General features: G+C 37.0%; 1 protein-coding gene across 9 annotated transcripts in view; it reads left to right on the forward strand.

Annotated features, from left to right (window-relative positions):
• The window catches only part of TENM3 (teneurin transmembrane protein 3), a 1,304,603-nt gene that overhangs the window by 289,096 nt on the left and 999,156 nt on the right, over positions 1-16,351 (forward strand). The window lies entirely within an intron of this gene.

Genomic DNA, 16,351 nt, shown 5'->3' on the forward strand with positions numbered 1-16,351 from the left:
TCTAATTTTTTTTCTAAAGATATATTTATTTGGGACATTCAGAACAGAGTTAAAAACATCTGCTGTTAAGAAAAAAAATTCTTTCTAAATGTCTTGGGTATCAAAACTATTTTTATAGCCTTTATTTACATTTTTTGAAAACATAATTCTTAGTCTAAACCATATTTATCAATTGTTGTCTTTTCAGAACATATTGTTATGTTATATAAAATTTAGGGGCGCCTGGGTGGGCAGTCGGTTAAGCGTCCGACTTCAGCCAGGTCACGGTCTCGCGGTCCGTGAGTTCGAGCCCCGCGTCGGGCTCTGGGCTGATGGCTCGGAGCCTGGAGCCTGTTTCCGATTCTTTGTCTCCCTCTCTCTCTGCCCCTCCCCCGTTCATGCTCTGTCTCTCTCTGTCTCAAAAATAAATAAAAACGTTGAAAAAAAATTTAAAATTTAAAAAATTAAATGTGCCAGTGAAAGTTATATTAGTTAAGGTATTTGTCAATAATTTTTGTCATGCTTATTCTATGTTCTATTTAATTATTTAGAGCATTAGTAGCTGTGGAAAAAAAGAGTAATTATTATATAATAATTTATTAAGTACCTACTATGAGTTTAAGCACAGTGTTAGGACCTGGAGGGAATTTGGTCATATGAATTTTTATCTGTTCAAAATAATTCACTATAATTTATATCCAAATCACTTTTTGAGTCCTTATAGATATCCATTTTGCCCCCATTGTTTTTTTTACTCTTTTAAAGAATTCTGTATCTATACAAAAGCAGAGAAAGTATTGAAAGGGATTCTGTAGAGTTTAGGCTCCTCTAAATTATGTAAACTTGTAGTTTAATTTGCTTTGAATTCTCTTATTTTATTTATTTTTATTTAAGGATAATATATAGGCAATGTGTAATTCTATCAGGTCATGTCTGTTTTCATTAAGGCCGCAACCATGATGATCATCACCTAAATTCATTCTTTTATCAAGGTTTTGCCAAATGGTGATGTTCTAGTTTTGTATTTCCTTCTTTATTGACTAAAATACTCCATTAAGAGAAACTTTCTCTCCTTAATTGTTTGGTTGTCCTAAAATAACAATTAGCGCAAGAAAGATTAAGTGTTTGGCTCTTTCCCTTTACGGTTTTCAGAATGTTTTAGATGAATTTTGAGCAACTGCAAAGACAACGTTTTTCCGTGTGTTAGTTTGGTATCAATGTGAAATCACATTGGGCTTTTAACATATATAATATATTCTAATTCATTGCCATTATTATACTTACTGATGTTCAGATGGTTTCATCTTTGGTCAGTAGAAACCTGTTTGGTTTGGCCGAGTCCCTTGGACATTATCACACTGGTCTTTGATAGTCTTTCCTTGCTTCTGGAAGGCTGGACTTAACCTAGTGCATTTCCTGCCCCACCCCTGAATTCAGTTACTTCTCAGGGAACTCAAGAACTCAAGTTTCTTTTAGTGGGAAATGGTATTTTGAGATCACAACTGTGTTCCATGGATCTATGTGGTTGGCCATTTGTTTCTGGGCCTTTTTGTGGACAGCAGTTAAGTTTTTCAAGAAGACATATATCTAGTTCATAGTAATATTGTCAGTTTAAATTTAGAATTACACTGTTTTAATCTAAGTTGCTTGATTTTGTATTTGTATCTCTTTTAATGAAATTCTAAATTCCTAGTGACATACTCAGTTACTTATTTCCTTGATCCCCTAGTAATATCAATGCAATATTACATAGTTTGAGAATACTGACATCAGTATTATTGGTAACAAAATTATTACTGTAAATAATGTAGGATGTCTTTGCCACTGTTTTTGCTCTACTTAGTTATACCCTAATAGAGTACAAGTTACTATGCTTTAAAATCACTAGGAATAATTCTATTTTATTAATCCACCGACTAAATATAGTCTTATTTGTTTCATTTTGTATTAAAAATTTTTATGTATGTAATATGATGCCAAAGTCAAATCTACGACTCAAAGTATCTTCAGAGAGGTCTGGCTTCTGTGCCTGCCTCCTTCCCCTCGATTCTTTCACAGTTAACCATTCTGTACAGTTTTATTACCTGTTATTTATGGAGTGGTTTAATCTTCTCTCTTTAAAAAAACACATAAATATATATGTGTAATGTAATTATATATGCTTGTATCTTTATTATATTCTCTTCCTATGAAAAACACTAGGACGGTGAATAGCAATACTTTTCAAACTCCACTGCAAATAAGTCACTGGGGGCGGGAGGGGGGTGCTTGTTAAAACACAGGTTTCTGAGTCCTACCCCCAGAGTCTCTGTTTCAGTAGGCTTGGGACAGCCCCCAAGTATTTGCATTTCTAACAAGTCCCCAGGTGATGCTGCTGGAGGTGGTCTGGAGGCCACACTTTGAGAACCAGTGTGATGGGTAGTACGCTGTACTTCATTTTTCCACTTCAGATTATATTCTGGAGGTCACTCCGGCAGTAGAAAGAGAATTGTACTTGGGTTTTTTTTGGTGGCTGCTTAGCATTCCATTGGGAGAAGATACCGTAGTGTATTCTGGTTTCCTAATGGGAACATTTGAATTGTCTCTGATAGTTGGTGCTACAAATAGCAGTGCGATGAATAGTCTTGTGGATACTTCTTTTAATATTTTTGTCCAGTCTTTCTAATCAGTCACTAGGACAGACTCCTGACATGGGAATTCTAGGATGTAGGGTAAATGCATATGTAAATGTTGTAACTTCCTATTAGCTGGAAATTTTAAATATTCCATCTGTTATATATCTTTGAAAAAAAAATCCACTATTCCTCAATTTACTTTTCCCTAATGATAAGCATTCAAAACTTTAAGATAATGAGATCCTACCCCAAATGACAAAATAAATGCTTTCCTATGCTTTCAGTGGACAATACCAAAGACACTAATTGGGAATAGAAATCCTTTAAAAACAACAACAAGTTGTCAATATGTAGCATTTAAAAATATGTTGAGATTGGGTATTTTAAAATGCATTTATATAATATTTCATATACATTATAATATATTATGAAATGTATATAATTTAGGGCGCCTGGGTGGCACAGTCGGTTAAGCGTCCGACTTCAGCCAGGTCACGATCTCGCGGTCCGGGAGTTCGAGCCCCACGTCGGGCTCTGGGCTGATGGCTCGGAGCCTGGAGCCTGTTTCCGATTCTGTGTCTCCCTCTCTTTCTGCCCCTCCCCCGTTCATGCTCTGTCTCTCTCTGTCCCAAAAATAAATAAAAAACGTTGAAAAAAAAATTTTATAATTTATATGAAAAATAAGATAATATATTTGTTAGTACATAGATTAACAGATTTTTTTTTAATTTTTGAATCGCAGATGTTGACCTTGAACAATTAAAATACATTATGTTATTTAAGCCTCAGATTGTTTACCTGTGAAATAGAGATTAAAAAAAAGGTACCCACTTTCTAAAGCTTGTGATTTTTTTTTAATTTTTTTTAATGTTTTATTTATTTTTGAGACAGAGAGAGACAGAGCATGAATGGGGGAGGGGCAGAGAGAGAGGGAGACACAGAAACGAAAGCAGGCTCCAGGCTCTGAGCCATCAGCCCAGAGCCTGACGCGGGGCTCGAACTCACGAACCGTGAGATCGTGACCTGAGCTGAAGTCGGAGGCTCAACTGACTGAGCCACCCAGGCACCCCAAGCTTGTGATTTTTAAAGATAAAATTAGTTAATCCATATAAAGAATTTAGCCTAGCAGTTCTCATCCTTACTAGAACCATATCCCCTGTATTAAATTAATTTATTATAATGCCCCCTTTACTCTCAAAAATAATTTATGCCTAATATAACCTATTACATATATAATTTTTAAAATGAATTAATCCCCTAACTCTAATTTAAAGGACAAAATAAAAGGAAAGCGGTTTATAATAAAGGAATATTTATTCAAGGTGTTAATGACTACACATGACCAATCTAAATAGCATATGAAGTAATCAGATGCTTGTGGTTCACCATCTTTAATATGGCAGGTACAGTACTATAAATACAGGTGTGCTGAATTTATACCAAGGTGTGCTGAACTCTAATACCAAGAGCAGTATTGACACCAGTGATGGAATTTTCTGAAGTGTTAAACATCTTTTGTAAAGTTCTAATCAAAGTACAGCCGTTCCTTGATTTTCATGGCAGCTGAATTTCTGGAAAACTCAGTGCATATTAAAACTGTGTGACAAATATTTAGTGTTTTATGTAAGGTTTTAGGCTGAGCTGATTGGGCTGAGCTAACTTTGAAATAATATTTCATCTATGAGAATATCCTGTGGCGTTCTTCATTGGGCGGGATTGACCCAAGGCTTCTTGTCCTGCCAGTGTCCTTTGGGACAGTCAAAAAGGGACCCGCAAATTTCCAAAATGCCCCCTCGTGAGCAGCATCAACCCTATTAGGGACACCGACTTTACCCAATGACTGTTGTAGTGTATTGTAAGTTCTTAACAGATGTTAGTCATATTATTATTTTTATTTCTTTTTTTTCAGTATTTATTTATTTTTGAGAGACAGAGAGAGCATGTGTGTGGGGTAGGGGGCAGAGAGAGAGAGGGAGACCCAGATTTTGAAGCAGGATCCAGGCTCTGAGCTGCCAGCACAGAGCCTGATGTGGGGCTCAAACTCATGAACCATAGGATCATGACATGACCCAAAGTCAGACGCTTAACTGACTGAGCCACCCAGGTGCCTCACGATTATTGTTTTTAATAACGGCTCTGCAGGTAACAATTGGATCATATTTATTCCTTGTGCTGATGGCCTTGCTCTACTCCTCTGTTCCTCAGTCATCGGGTCATCAAAAACCTATGAAAATAACTAATGTCCTTATAGTTAGTTTACAGGGTGGTTTTACATAGGTTGAGTTTATGTTTTTAAGCTTAAAGAGATTATATTACTCTAAATATGTAATAAAGTAATAAAACAAAAAGTAAAATGAAGGAAGTGTCTATGTTTGAGCTAACATTCATTCTGATTTTTAAAAATTATTTTTAAGTTTATTTATTTTGAGAGAGAGAAAGAGAGAATAAGCAGGGGAGGGGCAGCGAGAAGGAGAGACAGAATCCCCAAATAGACTCCGCACCATCAGTGCAGAGCCCAACGGAGGGCTCCAACTCACGAACTGTGAGATCATGACCTGAGCTGAGATCAAGAATTGGAAGCTTAACTAACTGCACCCCCCAGGTGCCCCTGATTTTGAAACCAATATTGCAGACTGGTTAAGAGTCCAGACTAGAGCCAACTTGAAAAATATAATGTTAGTCGAGGAGCACTTAGGAGGCTCAGTCGGCTGAGCATCCATCCGACTTCGGCTCAGGTCATGATCTCACTGTTTGTGGGTTCGAGCCCCACATCGGGCTCTGTGCTGACAGCTCAGAGCCTGGAGCCTGCCTCGGATTCTGTGTGTGTGTCTCTGTCTCTGCCTCTCCCCTGCTCGCGCTCTGTCTCTCTCAAAAAACATATAAACATTAAAAAAGTTAAAAAAATTTATATAATGTTAGTCTCATATGTAATTGTAAATATTCTGGTGTCCACATAAAGTAAAAAGTAAAATGAAATATGTGAAATTAATTTTAAGAGTATGTTGTATTTAACCGAATATATCCAAAGTATTATCATTTCAGCCTGTAATCCATAGAAAAGTTTTTGATGGGACGTTAATCAGGAAAAATATTATTATATTCCTTTCCTTACTAAGTGAAGTACTGTGTATATTTTACACCTATAGTGCATCTGGGGTCAAATCAGCCACCCTGTCATTGCTCAACAGCCCTCTGTGGTCATGGCTACCGTACTGGTTAGTACAACTCTAGTCGCACATAAGCCAGTCTTCCTGGATTTGAATCCCGGACCTAGCACTTGCCAGCTATGTGATCTTGGGCTATTTTCCTAACCTCTATGTACTCCAGTTTCATCATCTATAATATCCAGATCATAAAAATAAAGTCTCTGTCAAAAGGCTTTGTGGGAATGAGATGAGTTAGTGTATGTAATGTACGAAGAACAGACACAAAGTAAGTTCTCAGTAAAGGTTAATAATATCCTATAGATTTAGGTTTTTGTTTTTTTTTTTTAATAGTGGAAAATAGTAGAAAAATGTCAAAAGCTGGGGGAGAAACAACAAAAAATACTTTCGTCGGTAGATATTGTAACACATATGGAATCTCTTTTCTCCTCCTCACCCTCAACACAAACACACACACACACACACACACACACACACACTCCTCACAAACAGAAACTGTTTCTCATACTATTTCTTTCGGTTTGGGATTATTAGCACATATTCTTGCCAAATTTGGTGGATAAACAGAAGCACAGAATGTACTAGTCTTTTAGCCACTCCTGATACTGAGTCTTAGAGCTTTGATTTGATTTTGATCCCTTACATATATCATGTGTTAAGGATGTGTAGATTTGAATCTTGAGGTTGCCTGCTGACTTCTAAGTAAACAGGAATTTATGCAGGAAAGATGACTCACATAATTATTTCATTGTTAGACCCCTTGCTGAATCATACACTGGAAGCATGTGAATGATCTAGTGTTTGAATGTGGATGCACAGTTATAGACAAGTCACAATATAATAGGAGTTCTTTTTTTCATGTTTATTTTTTGAGAGAGAAAGAGAGGGAGAGAGTGAAAGCACGTGAGTGGGAGAGGGGCAGAGAGGGAAAGAGAGAGACACAGAATCTGAAGCAGGCTCCAGGCTCCAAGCTGTCAGCACAGAGCCCCATGCGGGGCTCGAACTCACGATCCAGGAGATCATGACCTGAGCTGAAGTTGGGCGCTTAACTGACAAAGCCTCCCAGGGGCCCCTATAACAGGAGTTCTTATATTGTGCTCATGACCAACTTTTTCATGTCAGAGACAGAATTGCAGAAGACAGTCATGGGGTGTAAAATGTTCCAGTAGACCGTTTTTAATATTTTCCTTTCATTCTCGACACAACATTTTTCTGTTTTCAACCTGATGGTGCCATTTTCCATTATTTCATTTTATTTTATTTTTTAGCAGTGGTGATAGACGCCGTAAGTAAACCAGATGATAGACTCTTAAAGTTTCTGTGTGCAAGTTGCAAGAGCACATGATATGCCTGCCTTTACTGAGGTCTCACAGCCTAACCAACATGGTGTCTAAATACAGCTCCAGCAGAAGTTATAACAATAGTTTCTGTCAGCCTGTCTGAGATGGTTAGAGAATAGCGGTGGGGAATAGCACAGTAACCCAGAAATGTCCAGATTCTTCTGGCCCCTTTTATTGTGATAAATCTCCTGTGAACTTTGCAGAGAGGTATTGTTTGCGTCTGGTATATCTCTGTCTAGAATGTGGCTACGTGCACCTACTCCTCACTGAACTGTGTAGCACAGAAGCCAATTCAATTGTATGCAAAAATAAAAATAAAAAGTAAAACCCCGTGCAGGAAGAGACTGGAGATAATGTATTTGAATAAGATGAATTAAGTTCTTGCTATACCTTCACCATACGAGACACGTACAAGGTTGTACGTGTAAAAATCTAAGTAGTGTCCTCTTGTTGGAGCTGAATAACTCGCACAGATGTTGGTTTATTGCAAAGTATGTCAGATAACTTACTACAAACTGAGAAAATTGGTGCCATGCATTCTACATGAAATTGTGTTGTTTCTTAATAAAAGAACTAACAGGAAGTAATTACCATAAATACCGGCAAAATATTACATTCAATTAAGTATTTCTAAATGTGTATTTGAAAGAAATTAGTGAGAGCATAAGAGCATGGAAGAATATATAAGCTTGGAAAGACGGTATGGATCTTCTATGAAACACCATTTGAGGACTTCATGTGATCTTGGAATTTGGTCTATTTTCCTTCCTACCGGGCAACCTCCATACTTGTTTGCCTTTAGATCACATGCCATGTAGACTCCTTTCTCCGAAACTTCCTTCAATCCTCATAGCCCAACAGCCTCCTCCCATCACCAACACTGTCTACCTAGTTCTTACAGGGCACCCGAGGTTCAACTGGGGTCCTGTCTCACCTACTAAGTTTTCCCAAACCCTCATGGCTCTCTCTCAACTACACCTCCTTTTGCTTCTTACAGTGTTTCAGACTTATTTGAAAATCACCTACTGTCTACCCAAGTCACACAGCTAATAAGGGATAAAGCCAGGATTTGAATTCAGAATGAACCCAAAGCTTACCTAGGGTTAGTTCCCAATGGAAATTGCACATTTACATCCATAAATGTGTGATGCGGTCAGTTATTTCAGAATTTCCAGGCTTCATTGAGCTAGCCACTCATCTGATCCCATGTTGTTTATCTTTGTTTGGCTGCATTACATTATAATAGAATATTCTTAGCTGCCCCAATGGACCTGCCTGAAGGCAAGGATTGGATCTTACTTTTCATCTTTTTATACTCAGCTGTAAGAAACTGTAGCCCTTAGCTAAGTGTTCAGTAAAGGTTTGGTGAAATATATACTTCTTATGATATGACCATAGTTTCTCCTTTATTTCATATAAGTATATCTCAGGTATCAGAATTCTCCTTGAGAAAAGAGCACACCTATACCAAAAACAAATAAAAAGCCCAAAGTCACCCTGAAAAGACTCAGACACCAAATATTTCCAAGTGTTAAAAGACAACCCACTATTTTAAACCATAGTCTATATAATAAATTCAACTTAGAATTTCAATGATTTTTTTTAATGTTTATTTATTTATTCTGAGAGAGAGAGAGTGTGTGTGTGTGTGTGTGTGTGTGTGTGTGTGTGCATGTGCAAGCAGGGGAGAGGCAGAGAGAGAAGCAGAGAGAATCACAAGCAGGCTTCATGCTCAGCACAAAGCCCTATGTGGGCCTCAATCTCATGACTGTGAGATCATGACCTGAGCTGAAATCAAGAGTCAGATGCTTAATGACTGAGCCACCCGGGAGCCCCTCAGTGATTTCTTAATGCTCATTAAAATGAAGTCTGAGGGGCGCCTAAGTGTCTCAGCTGGTTAAGCGTCGGGCCTTGGTTCAGGTCATGATCTTGTGGTTTGTGGGTTCGAGCCCTGTGTCGGGCTCTGTGCTGACAGCTCAGAACCTGGGGCCTGCTTTGAATTCTGTGTCTCCCTCTCTCTCTGCCCCTCCCCCACTCATACTTTGTCTGTCTGTCTGTCTCTCTCTCTCTCACAAATAAACATTAAAAAAAATTTCTTTTTAATAAAATTAAGTCTGAGATCATGGAACCAATGACCGTCAAAGTAACTTGGGGTCACTTTACTGATTCACTGCCACCTCCCTTGATTCATATTTGGTATTCAATTTCCTAAATCCTCATTAAGTGCCTACTGCATGCATTGTGTCATTTGTTTTATATTCATATGGTGCTTTTACTGTGTGACATTTTCAAAAGATCTTGATACTTTAATGTGTTAGGTGAATACTTTCTAAGGACAGCTCTTCATCAAGCTAGGGAGTCTATCCACTTTAATATTTGCCATATAGTTTTATTTTCAAATATCCCAGCAATGAGCAATAAAACTTCTAAAGCAATATTTCTAAATTATTTATTTTTTCTTCTTTCAAACATAATGCTATTCATTGAGAGAAAATACTAATGACAAATAATAGCTTTCATGGCAAGATAATTCTGACATTAGTATAAGAATCAACATATAAAACATGGATTAGACATCCATATTAGTATTATTATGTTCTTCCCATTAATAATTTTAGCCTATATTATAATGTTCTCCCAAGATATTTCTATCTGATATCATTTTTTATTCATTGCATTTCTTAATGTGCTTATTTTGATGTGTTACAGTGCTATATTCTGTGTATGACTTTGCATGCCACATTTTTAAATCATTTTTTCTTACCCACTGATTTGCAGCATTTATATATGATATCAGTCTTCTAAAATTGAGAATTAGCTTAATTTTTTCATTTAAAATATGCATTTCTATTGATCTGGTGATTTTTTTGGCGGAAAATGTATTGGAAAATATGTGTACCTTTAAAACTATAATTCTACAAGTACCTTGGCTATTTTTTTTAGCAAACATTCAAGAGTTCTTACATCTGATAACAGTCTTTTAAATATTCTCAGTGGGAAGAAGTCTTTGTCCTTTGAAAGCATATTTGAATTTTTTGAAATAGCCAAAAGTTATTCAATGTCAAATCTGTTCAATAATTTTGGTGATCACACTGGGCAATACCACTTTGAGCAAAAACAAAGTTGAGCCATAAAGATAAGTTTTCTTGTGTGACTCATAAAGCTAATTCTGAAGGAAATCTCTCCAGAGGAGTTCTGATGAGGGATACATCATTGAAACAAGGTGGGATTTCCAGTGGGATTGCCTTGCAATGAGTTTGATAAGGCTCTAAGAGAGGGGTATTAAAACAAGGCGTGATTCAAGACATAGGTTTGACACCTAATGTAGCCTAGGATAAAGGGGAGTCAGGAAAGACTTCTCTGATGGAGTAACTCTTGAATTCAGTCAGATGAATAGCAGTTAGATGCGTAGAGTAGGGCGAGAGAGAAAGATCGTTCTAGAAGGGTGGAGCATTATGTACAAAGGCAGAAAGGCAAGAGAATATGTAAAATCTAGTTCTGTAAGGCTGGAGCATGAAGTTAGTAGGAGGTAATATTGAGGAGGCAGAGTCAAGGTGAAAAAGAATTATGAATGCCCTGGTGGAAAATTTAGACCTTATTTTGAAGGTAAGAAAGGTCACTCATTTAATAGAATCAAATTTGCATGACAGAAAAATCAGTCTAACAATCCTGTGGAAATGGAATGAATACAGTAAGATTTGGGGAGTGGTAACATTAGGGGTAGTAACGTAGGCAAGGAAGATGGAGGTCCAACCGAGGTAGGGATGGAGAAAAAGGAACAATTGCAAAGAAATCAAGAAGGCAAAATCAGTAGACTTGGTAGCTAAATGTGAGTGATAAGGAAAAGGAAAAGTGAAAAGTGCAAGGTAGTCTTCAGCCTCTTAGTTTGAAATACAGGTTAGATGGTGTATCTGTCACCAAGTTAGAAAATATAGGGTAGGAAAAAATAAGATTTGTTTTGGTTAAATAATGAAATTTGGAATGTGTTATATCCATGGTACCTATGGGCCGTACATGTGCAATTGTCACTAAGGCTGATCAGTATTTGGTCTGGAGATCTGGGGAGCAATGTGACAGGATATTTAAAATTTTTTTTAACGTTTATTCATTTTTGAGAGACAGAGAGAGACAGAGCATGAGCAGGGAAGGGGCAGAGAGAGGGAGACACAGAATCTGAAACAGGCTCCAGGCTCTGAGCTGCCAGCACACAGCCCGACGCAGGGCTCGAACTCACGGACTGTGAGATCATGACCTGAGCTGAAGTCGGACGCTCAACCGACTGAGCCATCCAGGCGCCCCATAAATTTGGAGTCAACAATAGACAGTGAAGGAAGCTGCGTGGTGAGCGCATTCTGTGACTTCAAGAATTTGTAAAATGAAATGGAGAAGAAGATGATGAAAAGTCTCTAGGGAGCCACAGATTTTCAGGCTTTTGTGGCGACTTTCAGAGGACACACAGAAGAATGAAAGGGAAAAAACAAGAAGGGATGATCAAATGAAAGGAGAACTGGAGACCAGGGTGTCATGGAATCCAAGGTAAATGAGTGTTTTATGAAGGAGGAAGTGGTCAGTGGTGTGAAGCCTAGGTCAAAGCATGGCACATAGTAAGCACTCAGTGCACACTGGCTGGATGAAACTCCTAGATGAAATAAGAAGACTGAAGAATATCCACTGGTGACATTTCCAGAGTATATTCTGTGGATTGTATGGGCAGAAGCTATAGTGCTATGACATTTGAGAGTCATGGGAGGGTTGGAATTGGAGACATTGATTGTAGACCACTCTTTCAAGTAAACATAAAGGGAAGGCAAAGGAAGGCTGTCACTAGAAGTTATCATTAGGATCAGAGGAGCTTTGTTTCTTGAGTAGATGTATTTAATATACTTTCTGATTTTGAAATTAATGCTTGTTTTTAGTAGCACACGGGAAAATATGGAAGGATACAATTAATAAAATTAAAAGTATTTGTAATGTACTAATATATTTTGTTGTATACGTATTTTATCCATATGGTACATTTTTTAAAAAAGTGATGACAGCATAGACACAATTTTCCATCCCTTTCTTCTTTTACTATTTATATTTCATTTGATTGTTTTTCCTCAATTTTCCTCAAAGTCTCAAGTTTTTAAAAATATTCCTCAAAATATGATATTTAATAGTAAAGAATATTCGAGGACACACTGGCAAATTCACTGGGCAAAGCCCAATAGGTGAGTTCTGATAAGCATAAGACTCATGACATGAAGGGCATTCAGAAGGGCCACCATGGGCCAGGCTACTAGCTGTTCAATGAGAATGCCATCAGGTGAGAGAGTTTTTCTGTAATTTTTTATTTTTATTTTTTGGTGAACTCACTATGGCCAACTTCTACCTCAGATGTGACTAGAACAGAATACTGCCTTGGTAAAATGTGCATATTCAACTAACTTAAAGCAGGGACATGGAGAAGAGAACAGGAGTGTCACCAGCAAATGGTCAAGACAAAGTATAGATAATAACGTGGGACAGACTCAGCCAGGCATCGCATTCTTAATTAAAAAAAAATTGTACAGTGACATGGGCTTGTTAGTGAAACCAGCCCTCAACATTTTCTTTTAAACCTTGGCAATCCAGACCCGTTACCTACTATGGAGCTGTTTTTCTAGGAGTTCCATTTGTTATGCTTTGAACCCTTGATGCCTTTCTTCCGTGTTGGATTTTCGGTTTCTTGGAACCCATTTCTTCATTTTCTAGAATTTTTTTTCTCTTATTTTGGTAGAATATATTCTCCAGTAGCTAAATCAGAAAGGAACATGAGAAGTAAAGTTCTTATTTACTTTACATATCTGGAAATATCTTGATTGCATCCTCAGTTGATAGTTTAATTAGCTGGGGATAGAAGTCTAACATGAAGTAATTTTCCTTCAGAAGTTTGAAGGCATCGTTCCATTGTCTTCTAGTTTCCAATGTTGCATTTAAGAAGTCAAAGGTTATTATACCTTTGTATATTAACTATTTTTGTCTCTCTGAAAACTTTTTAAAGAATTTGGCATAGCCACAAGTTTGGAAGTTTCACAGTGATGTGCTCTGGTGAAGGTCTGTATTCATCAAGTGGACTAAGGACTCATTGGGCTCTGGAAATTTTATTAAATTATTTTATTGATGATTGTTGAAAGACAGTTCTCCATGATTTCTCAGAGTTTGGACCTGTACAGTGTGAGCATTCTAAGCAGAGGACATTTTTAATAAGCAGTTTTAGAAAGTAGAGATAGTGTATCACGCTAGAAAGATTTAGAAGTACGCTTCCCCAGAGATGTTCTAGACTAGTAAAGATTAAAGCCTTCTGCTTTTCCCTCAAAGTGTTTGCTTACATTCCAGGATAGTGCATGATCTCTTTCTTCCTGGGAGGAGAATGACAAGGTAGGTCGGCAGCCTATAAAAGCTTAGTGTTCTAAAATTTGGGATGCCTCCTCAATGCCACACCACATGGTTGGTGCACACAAGTTAAAATCCAGCCCTCATTGTGTTGGGCGGTGGGGATTGGGGCATAGGGAACCAACCCAAAATGCTGTTCCTGCTGCTGTTTTTGCTTGGAGTAATAAATAATTTGTATTTCTGATGGGGGGCTATTGTGTCTTCTATCCACATATGTTTATAAATTTGTGATAGACTAACTTGTTAACTTTCAAGTAGAGTAAAATCTTGACCTCTTCACTATTTCTGACTTAATGGTTATGTATTGTCCATTTTCTTCATTTTTTTTTCCTTTTAGGAATGATACCTCCTGGACTGGTTCTCTAATATTGTATTGTCTATTTTCCATCGTAGGCCACCTCAACTTTGTTTTCCAATGCTTTGTCAAATTTTTCATTTCTTCTGCCATGTTTTTACTTTCCAAAAGCTTGTTTTCCAAACGCACTTTATTTTTAATAGCATCCTGTTTTGTTTCACAAGCACAGTAATTTTTCTTATCTCTTTGGGAAGATGTATGTATTTCAAAGCTTTCTTCTTCCTGCATAGTGACTATTCGATTTGTTGTTGTTGTTTTTAATTTGTTTCAATCTACATCTTCTATATTAAAACCTTCTTTAGATTTCTGGTCACCTTTGGTTGATTGTTTATATTTAAAAGCTGGGGATACAATATTAAATGAAGATTCTACTAATTTAGGTAGAATGTGTTGACTTTGAACTTGATGTTAGGGAGATGTCACTGCTTTTTATTGCTACCTGCTGTCAGGTATTTTTCCGATTTCTTCTTGAGCCAGTCAGAATCCCCAGAAAATCCTCTATTAGTGTTCTGTCCTGAGGCTAAAGTCCAAATTGCCAGTTTTCAGGGAATAGAGAAAGGGATGGGAAGGGGAGAGAGAGTCTCAGCTTTCAGTAAATACACATTTTTTTAAATTCTCATTTGGCAAATAGTAACTCCATCAACTGTGTCACTGTCCCCCAGTCTAGAGATCCTGTGTTTTATTCTCAGGAGGGTAAATCTCCAGACTCAGGCCCTCATGCACAGTGCAAGACAGAAGAGACCGCTTTACAGCTTTCTCAGCCGTCAGCTTAGGTTCTAGCTTCCTTAATCCACTGAATGCATTACCACTCCTCCTTTGCTATTCTCTTCTTCCTCATGCGTCCTGTTTTGTGGGTTTGTGAATACATTTTTTTTTCATTGCTGTTTCAGGGGATCTTAGGAAGGGAAAGTATTAAATGGATGCATATAAATTGCTGTATGTCTCTGAAACCAGGTTTACTTCTTTATTTGGATTTTTAACATTTACTTTTTTCATACATTTGAAATTGTATTGGGGTCCCTGGATTGCTCAGTCAGTTAAGCATACAACTTCAGCTCGGGTTATGTCCTCACAGTTCGAGAGTTCAAGCCCTGCATGGGTCTCTCAAGCCCACTTTGGATCCTCTTTCCCCCTCTCTCTGCCCCTCTTGCACTCGCACTTGCGCGGAAATTAAAATAAAGTAAAAATAAAAGCTAAGATCTAGTTCAAGACTACCTATTGCATTTCATTCATCATTTCTCTCAATTCTGGTATCAGTACCATAGGATCTTAACGATGATGCTTCTAGCAAAAAACTTTGTATCTTGAATGCCAAGTCTCAAGTGAAGGATGCCATTATTCTTAATTGCCTTTCAAAAATATATAGATTCTTAATAGTGTTTAAACACTAACAGGAAAGGATCAAGAAAGAAAGAAATGATAATAGAGAATGAGAGCTTAATATTTTAGAAATATATTTAGTCATTCAAATATAAAATTATTTACCTAAATTATATAGTGTAGAAAAATAAATGTTTTACAAAATTACCAAATTTTGTGAAAAATTACAGAATATAATTATTTATTGGAAAAATAAGGAATAGATCATTTTTAACCATCCACTATATGCAAAATAAGGTTTCTGGGAGGGTGAAGTGAGTAGAATAATACCAGTTTTCTTCCCCACTGTATACAAGTATCACAGGACTTTATGTGCGATGAATGTCTTCTGTTCTAGGTCATATCATGAGTATTTTACATGCAGTTTTATAATCTACTTTGTATATTAATACACTGTGTAGGTATTTCTCATCCCAGTCTTTAAATACATAGAAACTGTGGCTCAGAGGGGTTAAATAACTTGTAGAAATTCATACAGCCATGAAATATTAGTACTGAATTTCTATTTTATGTTTTTCTAGTCTCCCAAGGATAGGAAAAGTTTTTGAGAAAAACGTTTGATGATTGTGTGATGTAATACTATCTAATCTACATAATCTATTTAAAAGCATAGTTTTCTTTTGCCTCAGTGAAAGGTAGCGTTTAAAATATTAGAGAAGATATTTACCATATTTATTACTGAAGTCATATTTCACATTAGGTTACATTCAAGTAAGAGCATTTGAGAACTGAGTAGAAAAAAAATCTATAAGTGCCTTGCTAAGCCTATTTGAGATCTTTTCTTTCCGGATCCCAGACTTTGAAGTAATAGGAACAAGTCAAAAATGTTTTCTGCATTTCCAGGTTCTAATTAGACTGGGAGTCAGCTAATAAGAACCACCTGAAAACTCACAGTTTTGATGGCTAGCCCTAATGTTAACTTCAGAATCAATCAAGAATCTACTGTGCCTTAATTTGGTAGGTGACACCTGATTTGATCTTATAAAGCCTAGTAAATAAGATAGCCAGTGAGTAAATATCAGACATGATTTTTAAAATGGCTTATAGATTTTCCCACCAAAATCAGATCAGTCTGGTCTTTGTGTGATTAACTATATAATG

The sequence above is a fragment of the Felis catus genome, chromosome B1 (genome assembly GCF_018350175.1).
Source record: "Felis catus isolate Fca126 chromosome B1, F.catus_Fca126_mat1.0, whole genome shotgun sequence".
Lineage (NCBI taxonomy): Eukaryota > Metazoa > Chordata > Mammalia > Carnivora > Felidae > Felis > Felis catus.